The sequence below is a fragment of the Falco cherrug genome, chromosome 7, assembly GCF_023634085.1.
Source record: "Falco cherrug isolate bFalChe1 chromosome 7, bFalChe1.pri, whole genome shotgun sequence".
Taxonomy (NCBI): Eukaryota; Metazoa; Chordata; class Aves; order Falconiformes; family Falconidae; genus Falco; species Falco cherrug.
In genome coordinates, this window is record NC_073703.1 from 43,991,556 (window position 1) to 44,001,308 (window position 9,753).

The following is a 9,753-nucleotide window of genomic DNA, read 5'->3' on the forward strand; positions in this document are numbered from 1 at the left end:
TAGTTGCCAGCTGCTTCTCTTTTTTGGAAACAAAGCACACACATAGACAAGGCATGAATGCTTTATTTGGCCACAAAAACATTCAGAAACATACCCAACACAACAGCAGTATTCAACATGTTAAAGTAGCCTGCATGAAAAAACATATTTTCCTTCTATTCAGCAACTTGGCACAGATCCTATAACCTACTTCATTAGGCTGTATCAGTGTGTGCTACATGACATGATGTGATGTAGCTTGAGAGCATTGCTTCTCTCCACCACAAAGAGGTACATTGGATGCTTGGGCAGCAATTGTTATTAAATCCTCTGTTATCTGCATTTAGGCAAGTGATCCTTGCTCTGACATATTTGCACCTAATAGCAAATTGTTCTCTTTGTGACAGCTAGGGGAAGTGGTTTTCTTACAGGGCACCTTCACTGCCATTGCTTTTGGAACTCATGTTGTGCGCTCCCTTGATAGCTGACTCCCAGCGGAGTGCTTCAGAGACAATGCAGCAGTGAGTATGAAAAGCCTAAGCATACTACAGCATGCGCCAGGCCATTCCCACTGAACTAGGCAGTTAGATTCCTCCACGGCAACATTCAAATGGCAGGTATAAAAACAGAGGCGTCGTGGCTATCCACAGGTATTTAGAGTTCTGCACTAATTTCTTAAACCATAATGTTAAACCATTGCAGGAAATAAATTTTGTGAAAACTCTGCTAAGAGGGCACCTTGCAAAAATAAAAAAGTTTGGGAAAATGTTGCAGATAATGAGCTCGAGGTGATTAACCCAATCACCTTCAAGTATTACAGCCATACTCCCATTGATTTAGATCAGGGGTCCTCAAACTTTTTAAACAGGGGGCCGGCGCGCGGATGAAGTGGCAGGCAGCCATCTACGGCTGTTTGGTTTCCCCCTCCCAACCCTCGACGGGGGGGATGCGAGGGGGTTCTGTAAATACGGGGGGGCGGATTGAGGACCCTGGGGGGTCGTATCCAGCCCACGGGCTGTAGTTTGAGGAACCCTGATTTAGATTATTCTATAGTTTTGTAGTTCAGTAACTTTTAGGTTGTACTTCTTTTGTTATGTCTTATTCTTGTTTGGTGGTGTGGTGTGTTAGACTTTGTCAAAAATCAAGGGTAAATGTTGTTCAAATAGATTGTACCTGCCCTGATAACTTTGAAGCTATTTCCAGACTCTGTAAAATTTATTATTCTTTAATGATAATATGGGTGTTGAAGTGAAAAACATACCAGGGCCTGATCCAAGTCCTTTTTGACTTCATTGATGTTAGTGGACTTCAAGTGAAAATACTGGATTGCAAATGCTACCAATGTATTATTTTATTTAAGAACAAAAATGTGCCTCACTTCAGATATTTTATGGATGTCTGGTTTAGGTACAGAGAAAGAAAGTATGTGAAGAGTAACAAATGTCAGGAATTGTTATGAGTCTTATGTGGTCAGGCTAGTGGCCTCCCCAAACCTGTCTGCTGACTTAAACCCCCTAGTTACTTGGTTCAGACATTTTTATTCCTTGATTTTTTTCAAAAGCCTTGAAGTTGTCATCTCAACACAAACAGAGTCTGCTCAGTGTATTGCCTGACAGCTTAAATTGCAAGTCTTGCTTTATATGCTTTGAGCTGCTTGGAAGTATAATGGAGACTGTATGGCTGCCATCCACTGGGACCAGCATGATAACAGGAGAGATATTTTATGAGGCCACTTTATAAATAACTGCATTGATAATATCCTGCTATAATGAAGGCTCAGGCAATAAAAAAACAAGAGGAAGCACACTGCACGTTACAGGAGTCAAATGAAATTCAAGGTGGAAAGCACAAACACATACTGTGGCATAGGATTGCCTATTTCCTCAGCATATTTGACCCTTAGCTAGAAGGGGTCCATTTCTGTGTCCTAACTGTGACACATCCTCTGAGAAAGACCAAACATCTTGCCAGGTGGGTGCAGGCTAGGGGATGGAGTTGCGGCTTGTGTAAAAATGGGCTAGAACGGAAAATACAAAAATAGTTGTTCCTACTGTTCTCAGACCCTGTGCATGTGCCTCTCTAGCCAGTGTGCATGACTTGTGGTGCAGCTCCCTGCTGACAGCCCTGGTTTTGTGCTCTGAGTGTCATGAGAGAAAGTCAATATTTTCCTAATCACGAGCACCAGGTCCGGAGCAGAGTGAGGACCAAGCCAGGAAGCCATTGGAGAGCTAGCATTAGGCCACTGTAATGGCCTAATGTATGATGACTGTCTTGCATTGAAAAGTGAATTGGAGCATCACAGTTGGAAGCTGGAAGGGGACTGTGGCCAGAGAGAGACAGAAGCGAACTGAGATGCTTGGCCTGGAGTTTATGGGCTGACAACTGGGAGTGCACTGCCTTCTGTGGGTTACTGATAGCCAAGTCAAAGGGTTTAAAAGGAAGATTAAGGTGAAGCCTCAGGTACAGCATTTCCTCTATTAAATTTGTAAACTGGCTTTTCATACCTGTGTTGTTTAGTGCCCATGATCCGTACTGGAGTCAGAGGGGATGTGTGAGTCCAGACCCCTTTCTTTCTTGCCATGTTTAGAAGCAGCTACAATAGGAGCACTTGGGATCAAACCGGTAGTGCCATGACTAAGTAAATATCTAGGTCTCTGCTCCCCTGACAGCGACTTGCAAATATTTGAGCCATCAGACAGACAAGTTGCAACAAGAAGGAAAAAAAACCCCAGGATACTGAATTTCTCTGAAAGCCTGGGGAGACCTAGTGACTGAATATGCATGTAAAGCAGGGTAATGCTGCAGTCACCATGGCAGCATCTCAAATTGTACAGTAATATTTTGAAATGTAATATAAATTCTAATTTTTCAGTCTTAACCCATCAAATCAGTTTTACTATAAATATCCACACTATCCAGTCACTGAAAGAACTAAGGCTGACAGTTATTTTAAGACTGTCCAACCAAGGACCTAAAAATGCAATTTATATTCCCTGCCAAAACACACTCCTTCAATGAGAACAGAAGGATTTTGATTTTTGGCAGGCAAACCCAAAGAAATATAGAGATTACAGGAGGAACATGATCTGTACTTCCTCATACATCTGGGTAATGACAACCTTTATTTGCTCAGCATCTGAAAACACTAGGGCAGGTTGTCCTCAAACTTTTTAAACAGGGGCCGGCACGGATGCAGTGGCAGGCAGTCATCTGCGGCTGCTTGGTTTCCCGTGCCAACCCCCGTCTGCGGGGGTGGGCGGGGGGGCTGTAAATACCAGGGGCCAGATTGAGGACCCTGGGGGGCCATATCCAGCCCGCGGGCCGTAGTTTGAGGACCCCTGCACTAGGGTGTTGTAGGCATGTACACAGGCATGGTTCTTACCATGGCTAGCAACACTATAGATCAACTAGAAAATGAAGGAAAGGAAATAATATATACACAGTAGTCTAGGTTAAAGTGAAGCATTAAGTTCCTTCAATAAACTTTCACTCAAAGGCTCTGAGTGCTGCCCTTTGCAGCCACTGACAAATTTAAATTAGCTTGTTTGTCAAAACCAAACAAGACACCATATAAGCATCTTGTGAGCCAAGTTACCCAGGTACTGTAATGAGCTTGCAGACCCTCCAGGAATTTCACCCAGTTGTGCTGCCTCCATTTTGCTGTCTGACAGATGAAGATGTGCAGATGGACCCCAGCTAGCCTACAAGGTGGTTGTCTCCAGCCCCAAAGCTTTGTAACTTCAGTAGCTTGACTTTCTGCCTAAGCTAGGTACCCACCCAGGCTGTATTACCTGAATTTCCTCCTCTAGCTGATGTCTGGGTCTAGACTTCAGTGTACATACAAAAGGAAGGAACTAGCATTTTCTGGTCCTTGCTTTCCTTACCATGTTCTAAAAGCTATATCTGCATGAGTTTGTGGAAGTGGTCTCCATGGGTGCCCATGCATATGGAAGGAGAAATAGTTACCAGAAAACAGGAGGCTGAAAAGAGGCAGATCTACACAGAGGGGTAACATGTGAAAGCCTCCCAAGAGTTCATAAGCACTGGGGACTTATGGTACTGTCGAATCCACAAGAACTTACAAATTCAGGACACAAAAAGGCTATATGCAGACAAAAACTGCAGTCCTAGTGAAACAAGGAACCCCAAGAGCTCTGCTGAACCCAGTAGTGTGTCAGTACTAGCCTCTGTGTCTGAGGAACCAGCCGGGGCCAGCCCCCTAGCTGTTGCTCCAAGCAGGTAACTGAGAGCATGTGTGCACACTTAAGGGAGTAATTGAATGTAGCCTGTGATGGTTGTCTGATCTCCATAATAACAGCTGGATTCCATTTAGAATAACAGCTTAATTGAGAAAAGGTGTTCTAGTGAATATCAGTTGTGATCTGTGTCTCCACCTGACTTTAACCTCTGTCAGGGAGATTCACAATAATCTTACGGGAGCTGTTGAAAAGTTATCAGTAGAAAACATGCCCTTATTCCTCAACATGCAAATGTAATTACTATGCAAAGAGCTGTAATTCGTTTTGCAGTTATTTGCATTTGTGGTGTAACTCTGTATACAGATGCTATTAGGTCTGAAATAATCACCCATTGTAGACCAGATTTTCTGGCCCCACTCCCATTTTTGCCCCTGCATATGCAAGCCACTTGGATATCTGAATCCCAGACTGCTCTTGCAGATTGGATGCTTTGAAGCCCAGATGAGAAAAGTTTTGGACAGAGATAAAGTGGTGTCCCCTATAAACGCTGGAAGTCCAGTCCTATCCTCGGATGGAAAGCAATGGGCTACAATCAGGCATGACAGCTCTTACCCATGCTAGATCTACTAAGTTAAAAAAACAGTTTATTCGTACTCTTTGCAAGTTATATATTGCCATCTGTAGCAGCAGCTACATCACAGCCAGCATTTCTTTAGAAAATGAGTATTTTATTCTTTCTAATATCTGCAGAAACATTCAGGTGTTGCTAGCAGTTTTGCTGCTAATTACACTTACAACCAAAGCAATAAATAAATAAATAAAGCATGAGATAATTACAAGGTGCTGAGGGTGTCAGATAAATAAAAGGATAATCAATAAACAAATATTTCTAATAACTGTTTCTGTGGAAACTGGAGATGCTGACTATCAAATGGAGATACCAACTCTGTGACTCAAGTGCTGGGCCTGAGCCAAAGATCTGCTGAGTACTCACTACTCCTTCCCAATGCATTCAGTGTTTGTAGGATTAGGCCCATTTGCCAAGTGATGCTTGTAGTTAAATGAGGAAGAAGGGTTTGGCAAATGTTTGTCTATATGAGGTTTTGGAATTCAGTCCATCCAGGATGAGGTTGAAGCCATCTCTGGATAAAAGATGGCATCCAAATAAGAAAGTGCAGGAAATGACACAACAGTTTGAAGACAGCATGGTACTCATTGCCAAAGTCAGGGACCCAGTGCCGGCTGTGATGCTTGAGAGGATCCCTCTTGATCTCCCAGAGTTCCCATGTTATATCTGCTGGCCCTGTGTAGATGCTTCACCTGCCCTGAATGTGTGTGCATAGTCTGCATAGTCAGCATACACTGAACACAGCTAAATGCCAGTGGTCATTTTTTGGTCAAGCATCTTCCCGTTGCACCCACGGTCCTGCTGGTTTGCATGCAGTCACTCCTTTGGCCTTGCGTGTCAGTCTCCTTCAGCTCTCAGGTGCTCACTGCAGGTCTGGATGGTGGCTGACATTGCTCCATCATTATCACTTTGGCGCCTCAGAGAGCCCCAGGAGACACTTGTGTGCTCAAGCTCTGTACAAGAGTAAGAGATGGCTCCACCTTCACCGGCAGAGGAGCAGATGGCAGGAACACATCTCAAACACTCAGAGCAGCCTTTGCCTGCCTTTCATCTATAGCCACATTGTGCACCCTCTGCAGCTGCCACCATCACCCATATGTCTGTGGCTGCTTTGTAAACACGAAGTCCCTTTCCCTTCAAGGCTGGATTTGTCTTGGGTAGGTCTCCTTGAGGTTGAGTTTTTTTCTGTGTTTTTGTCCCTCCTTCAGCTGGAGCGAGCAGGCTGCAATGGGAGCCACACTCTCTCCTTCACCCAGTACCAGTCCCTACCACGACGCAGAGCCCCAGATCTGCCCATCTCCAGCCCACCAGCACCAGCACCCCAGCCCTAGGCAGGGAGGCAGGAGGGCTGAAAGCTAGCGCCTGATGAGAAGTGAAGGACAGCCCGATAACCGTGGGGGTCACCCATTGAGATGTGTGGGCAGCACAAACAATAACTGGCAGCACTGGCTGGTAGCTTCTGCCTGAGGAGGAGGAGGAGGAGGAAGAAAGCTTGTGTTACTGCATTTAAACACAAGCCAAATACTTACTCACGGTCATTTTCAGGCAGAAAATTTAGATGTGGTCTTCAGTCTTTTCTATTTGTACCACAGATGGTGAATACATTACCCAGCTGGTCCCCTTTTTAGCTGTGAGTGCGTATGTTCTCTACACATATTCCTCCCTTTGCAGAGGCTCCCAGTGCAGGTGTTATTGTCCCCAAAACCTGAGCTGACTGGGAATTGCAGTCATGCACTTAGTGGTGGAAAAAGTGATGCATGTTAGAAGGTGGGAAGGTCACAGTTTCAATAACAACTCCCTGTCCCTCCTGCTTCTTTACAAGCCCTCTTTAAAACCTTCTCTCTTGCCAGGGGCTGAGTCTACCTCGTTATTTGTACAGCATCTGGTATTATCAAATACAAGTGTGGAACCCTTGGTATTACCAGTGTATAAATGCTTTAAAAAATGTTCGTGGTTTAGGAGAAATGAGATTATTTCTCTCTGTTTATTTCCTAAGATCATACTTCTGACATTTGGATAATTTAAGTATAGGTAGCAGAAAGAATGAATAATTAGGAAAAAATTACATTGTTATAAATTTCTGTATAAAACATGAAAAAATGTTCAAAAAGCAAAGATGCTTCGCAGTTCCAGAGACACTTACAACTGCATATCCTTCCTTAATCTTCAGGTCAATCTGGAGCAATAATATGCTCAGTCAGAAAATTCAGTTGATAAAAGCAAACCTTAGCTCCCAGCTTAATGTGAAAACCTAAAAACCAGTATGTTGATTTAAAATAATCAGGCACACCCTAGAGGTAAATATGAAATGCCACAGTTTCATACAGGACTGGATTTAATACAATAATAACATGAAATACAATGCAAAAGAACATTAAAAATAAAAAAATCAAAATCCTTTTCTAAAAATTGCTGCCTCTTGCATGTTTATATATATTTTAGAGACAGATTTATGTTCACAAAAGAAAAGCCGTGAAAATATATTTGGGCTTTTAGCTGTTAAAGGCACCATGGAGAAGTCAAGGGAGACAAATATGTGGGTTTTTTTGTCAGTGGGGAAGTGGGGGACTTTTGTAATGCGTGATTTGGGAGCCTCAGAAAACTTTATTTTAGGATAAGCAAGGACCGAATCATGGAGAGTCACTTTTTATTTTATTTTACTTCACTTCTCTCTGGACAGATTCTAGGACATGCAGGACTCCCATTTTCTGGCTGATGCTGCTCACTGCTTGTTTCCCCTCGTTGCATAACCTGGTCCCAGCACCACACTACACACCATCACCCACCGCAGCAGTTGGTGGAGACCAGCCTGTTGAATTTGACTTCCTAAATAATGCATGGTGCTTAAATGCCATGAGTTCTCGTTTCCAGACACAAGCCATTTCAAGCGTTGAAGTCCTTTGGGTGTCTTGTGTCGGTGGTGTCAATGTGGGCTGTGGCCCTGTGTGCGTCCCTCTGCCCTCCCTACAAAGCAAGGAGGTGAGGAGCCGGTGCTCGCTGCAACACTCTCCATCTCTCCTTATCCCTTCCTCCTGCAACCACCCTTCTGCCTTTTGCAAGACCTCTGACACCCCACATGTGCCCATCTGTGCTGTCTGCCAGCTACTGCCAAGCACCCGTGCTGGCCTGGGGAGGGGTAGCAGCATCTCACCCGCAGCACTGTGGGCAGCATAAGAAATTCCTCTTGCTTCCAGATCCATACAGGCTTTCTGGGTGAAATCAATTAATGCCCATTGACCTCTAGTTCCTACAGACCCAGGGCTTCTGGCTCAGGTGGGCATTGTGTTTTTGGTGTGCATGGTCCCAGACTAGGCTTTGGACTCTGGGAACAATTATACAGAGATAACTGGCTGTATTTGGATTTCCATGTCTCTGGTGGAGATGTAGATGTAGCGTTTAAGCATGAATTTGTTCTGCATGAATTTGCACAGGAGGCAAACAGAGAGGTCAGACTCTGCTGCGCTGAATCATGACGGCCTCTTAGTTGTGCTTGTTTGCCTGCCTGCTGATCAAGGTTAATAAGAGCTGGCAAGCTCCAGAGGCCCAGTTACACTGATTGCTTTTAAATTTTTTCAAAGGCCACACTGACTATCATGAGTAGAATCAACTATGCTGGTCTCACTGGAATGAGGTTTGCTTGCCCCAGTTGTCAGTTTATCTATTGAACAGGTGAACCTGCTGCTGAAATAAACCATCTTTCGTTGGTCAATATTGATTTAAGCTGAAATTGCATTGAAATGGGCATTGAAAGCATTTGAATAAATGGACCAATAGAAGGTCTACTTGCATTACAGTTTCTATATTGTACTTTCAACATCTGCCATGCAAAGAAAGTTACAGAATTAAATGAAATCTTATTCTGCTGTGGCTGACACCACACACCCCGGTGACATGAGGACTGACAAGATTAGTCTTACTTTCACACTAGAGATGCTGCAAAAAAATCTATCATTAAACAGAATTCCTGCTCCATCAGATAAGTCTACAGAGCGTCTTCAGTTTGGCTTAGAAAGGCAACCCCCTGTTTCACACCTGAACTGAACTTCTTGAGCCTGTGTTACTGAGCTACAACCCAAGGCCCATATTCTCACAAGAATGAAGGCATCATTCAAGTTCAAGAGCACAGTCCCACAACCACTGCCTATGCCCTACACACTCAAAAGTCACAAGCCTCTAAGCAATTGCTACTGTAGTTCTTGGTGTTCTGCTACTGCCCATGCCTGAAATAGCTTCCTTATTGCATGGCTCAACGTTTTGATGTTTATCTTGCATCGGCACGTTGATTAGAAATCATGATTTCTTCAGCTTAATCCTCCATGCACCACGCAAGCACAGTCCGACATAGCTAGTGCAGGTAACTGCTGTCCTGAGTTCAGGATAAAATTTAAATGTGATTTAATTTCAAACCAGTAACAGTGTTGCTGAGAGAAGAATGGGGAGAGATCATCCACTTTTTCTAGAGACTGTAAAGATGAATGTAGTATTGTATGGACTTTAAAAGGGCAAGCCTACTGCCTGTTCTGAAAAAGATGGTTCAGGTGTTTAAGTCTAAAGTGGGTACTGAGCTTTGAATACCAGGTTTACATAGGCACCTGTCTCAGGTTACAGAGAAATGTCTGCCTTCAGGGGTGAAAACAGGATTTCTGACACCTCTTCTCAACATTTCTGCCTGAGAGGACTCCCCCCCTCAGCCTGCTGCCTGGCAGGAATCCTGTTTGGAGGTGGTTCACAGCCCCAGAGGACCTCAGCAGAGACCACCTAAGTAAAGCCACCCAGGTCCTGCATGCAGAGGATGGGGAAGATGTCAGCAAAAATACCATGCGGGAATTTCCAACAAAGTGCCTCAGGGCCAGCCACCCTCATCCTCACACCAAGGCACGGCAGGAGGATAATTCTCTGGGCTACATGAGACTACGAGGTGTATTTTCACCTACTGGGCAGAAGCAG